Raw genomic sequence first — 4,341 nt, 5'->3', positions numbered from 1 at the left:
AGTTTAAAAAATAATTTTTGGTTTTATCTCGTAAGTATTGTAGAACAAAATTGAAATAGTAAAAAAAAATAAAGTAGGAGAATAGTGACGCTTCAATATATCTTGGTTCGGTTATGACTTACTTTTAATCTCTACCACAATAATAATGGTAGAATTTTTACTATAATCAAATTGAATTACAATTACTAGTACTAAGAGACTCACACTCTTGTAAACCATTTAAACTATTTTAAGCTTATTAAATAACCTAAGTATTAACCCAACCGTTAATGGTAACTAAGTATATTCTAACAGGCAACTTTCAAATATAAACACTCAAACAATGATTGTATTTTGATTTTTGTATAAACTCCTCTTTTTGTCTTTTTTTATATCTTTTAAATTGATCTTAATTCTAAACACAAGAGAATAAAAACACACTCAATATGCTAAAGGAATAGGCTTGTATATCAAATTAGATTTTACTTAAATAGTTGTCTTCTTTCTTGTCTTTGTTCTTCTTATATAGAGATTGATATATTCTTCTTCAAAGTTGATATAATTTCTTTTTTCACAAAACTAGTGGTTACACCAATTATGCTTATTGCGGTTGGCATTAAGAAGATCTTTCATTCTTTATTCCTCAAGTTCGAATATAATAACTCCTTATGAATATGATCTGATTTTGGAGTGCATTATTTGTTGTTTTGATTGTGCATATTTTTTTTTTAATTTGACTTGATATCATCTTTGACTGATTCCTATAATGCTCATTATAATGATTAGTTATAATAAGAAATAATTAATTATATTTGTCATCATAAAGTACAAAATTAGTTATTGACTCAACAATTTAAAAGATTAAAATTTAGGTAAATTCAATGCCAATTGTTCTAGTTGAATTAAATCATACTTTTAGATTCTTTGAATGTTTATACAAAAAATACTTAAATATCTTTCACCAAAATTGTTTATGTAAACAATCAATCTAAAATTAACTGTATCAATTATTTAAGATAAGTAGTGTTTATTGTTAAAAAGATTGTAAAATTTTATCATAGTTAATTTAAATATGTAAGGTAAAAATTAGTAGAACATCTAATTAGCACAATGACGTTAGAATTTTTGCTAGTAAAGAATTTCATAAACGCGTTGTAGATATAGTTTCTAAACCAACAAAAATTCCTTCGTGCAAACGTTTTGGTTGTCACAAATAACAAACCCCTTAAAATTGATAACCGAGTATTTAAACCTCGGGTCGTCTTCTCAAGGAACTGCAGGGAAGTATGTTCTTATTAATGATTATGGAGATTGTAAATTTGGGGTTTCAAGAATGAGGAACAAGTAATTTAATGGCGAGTAATTTAAATGGCAATTAAACTAAATTAATGACATAAAACAGACTTTTGGCAAGGTATGAGAAATTGGAAATCCAGTCTTAGTTATCCTTATCAATGATGATGAAAATTGAATCTTAATTCCACTTTGTTAACCCTTACTAAGGCAAAGGAAGGTCAAGGGATTAATTAGTCTGATCTTCGGATTCTATTTATTTCCGGAGAAAAGATTGGGATTATTGAAGAACAATTCAATTAGCAAAGATAACAATTATCAAGCATGTTTGAGTTTGATAACTCCCGAATTACTGATTTCTTAACCAAGACCAAAAAGAGAAAAAGTAAATCTACTGGAATAAAAATGCCTCAAATAGGAATATGAATATAGCATAAGCCAAATAGGCAACAATAAACTGAAATAGGCAACATAATATTAATTCAAAGAAAATCATAATATGAATATAGCATAAGCCAAATAGGCAACATAACTAATATAAGCATTAAAGTATCTGAAAATAAGAGATAAATATAAAATAAAAGAACATTGAACCTGAGATTAAGAGTCACTCCTAAAACCTAAGAGAAATCCTAAATCCTAATCCTAAGAGAGAGAGGAGAGAACCTCTCTCCAAAACTAAATCTAAATCATGGAAAAGTGACTAAAATTGAAGACTCTCCTGAATGGATGCATTCCCTCACTTCATAACCTCTGGTCTATGCCTTCTGGACTTGGATTTGGGCCAAAAAGGGCTTCAGAAATTGCTGGGAGCATTTTCTGTAATTTCTGGTGCGTGGCCTCTGTCACGCGTCCGCGTGGGTCACACGGTCGCGTCATTTGGAGTTTTCCTTGTCACGCGGTCGCGTCAGTCATGCGTCCGCGTCATATGCGATTCGCTCAAGGCGCGCGGTCGCATCAGTCATGCGATCGCGTGGATGCTAGTTTCTTCAGAAACTCCGTTTTGTGCTTTCCTTCCATTTTTGTATGTTTCATTTCCATCCTTTAAGTCATTCCTGCCTTAGAAGATCTGAAACTACTCAACACACAAATCACGGCATCGAATGATAATAAAGGGTAATTAAAATATTTAATTTTAAAGCATAGGAAACATGTTTTTCACATACATCACATAATAAGGAAGGAAATGTAAAAACCATGCAATTAATATGAATAAGTGGGTGAAGGATTAAATAAATCACTCAAACTAAGCACAAAATGTATCATAAAATATGGGTTTATCACACAATAAATCAGATAAAAGGTAAATATGTGGTGAAAAAAAAAAAATGATATCCAAAAATATTATATATAAAATAATAAAAAAATCTATCTTTAGACATGCCCATATGGAAAAGTATAGGGAGTCAAGTGTCCACCAGCCAAGAATTGAACAACTCAATTAATAATGATTAGTTTTAAATTATTTTTTCAAATTCAAAATTTGATTAATTTACATTAATGCCATTTTCAAATCAAAACTTACCCTAATTTATTTTCACTTCCACTCACCATTCACCACACAAAACCACAAATCCTAATCCCTCTTCCCAATGCCCCACGCTGCCGCGGTTTCGTCCTCGCACCGCTAGCGTTGCTGCACCGTCCTCACGCGCCATCGCCGGTTGTCCTTGAATGATTTTTTTAACTAGTTTTTTATCTTTCTTTTTTCTATATTTCGGATGATTCTTTTTATTAGTTTGGATGATTCTTTATCCTATGTTTTATATGTTTTTTCTTAGGATTTGGATTATTCTTTTTATTAGTTTTGGATGATTCATTTTCCTATGTTTTGTATGTTTTTTTCTTAGGATTTGGATGATTGTTTATCTTATGTTTTGGTGCCTTTTGTTTTTTGGAGTTTCAAAGTTTTTTTTGGAAAGAGGAATTAGTGTTTACGTAATAAATGGTAAAAGTTAAATTAGAGTAAGAAGAGACAATTAATAATCATTAATTTTGTATCTTTTAAAAAAAATTTTAAATAACCAATAATTAATGACAATTAATGTTATTAATTAGTATAAAGTATAATTCAAAAATATTTGTTGGTTTATTATTGGTTGTACCTCTTCTTGAAAGAATATTTACCAAAGGGTCAATTTGAGATGCAATTGCATTAGTGCCCTCTTGTGGCTGATCCTAACGAAATGGGTAACCAATAGTTAAATAAGACAAATCGAACCTTGACACGTTTTATGTTGACATAGATGCGGACAATTAACCCCCTGACTATTTCACATGTCCACGTCTGCAGCAATCATCCACATCAGCAAGCTCACACACGCTCTCCGTGACAGCTCAGCGTTCTTCGTTCATTTTTACCAGAGATTCACCCACAAGGACCGGCTTGTGTGACGGAGGTATGGGACAAGGACCGAAGTGGATTACAATATTCGTCAGGGGTTGCTTTGTCATTGTGCGAAATAATCAGGGGCCGGGTTAGTAGTTCACTCCCTACAAAAAACAAATAGTAACTAGTAACTGTAGTTAATAACGTGGTCACTTTTGTTTCCATCCAAAACTATTACGAAAAAAATATATTATTATATCACATACTCGAGTTAGCATACTCAAAATATTTCAATGCATACATAGCTTCAAGATCCATATAACCCGTATAAAAGATGAGACATTGGAAAGAATATTAGCTTGCACATGGATTTACTACATTTTGGACGATCATCCCATCCTTATTTTTGTCAATAATTTGATGGTTGACTTCGAAGTCTTTTTCATTATCACTCTTATTTTCATACCAAACTATTTCTCTGCCTTTATTTATATTTGACTCATTTAATTTACTTGCAACCAATCATTTAAACTCAATATCCAACTCTATTTTTGGCACTTAAATTCGAATTTGTTGATAAATTAAAAGCATTTATTGCATACTCAATTTGTTACTAATGAACATTGTCTGAAACTGCATTAATTTGTCAAATGCTATAGCTGGGTTCTTATGTAAAATATTTTTCTCTTTGAAATGCGACTTTGTATATTTTGACAAAGATCGTTTTGTAGCTCCATAAA

Source organism: Arachis ipaensis, chromosome B08, assembly GCF_000816755.2.
Source record: "Arachis ipaensis cultivar K30076 chromosome B08, Araip1.1, whole genome shotgun sequence".
NCBI classification, from domain to species: domain Eukaryota; kingdom Viridiplantae; phylum Streptophyta; class Magnoliopsida; order Fabales; family Fabaceae; genus Arachis; species Arachis ipaensis.
The sequence above is the reverse complement of the archived record's forward strand: the minus strand, read 5'-3'. Positions refer to the sequence as shown.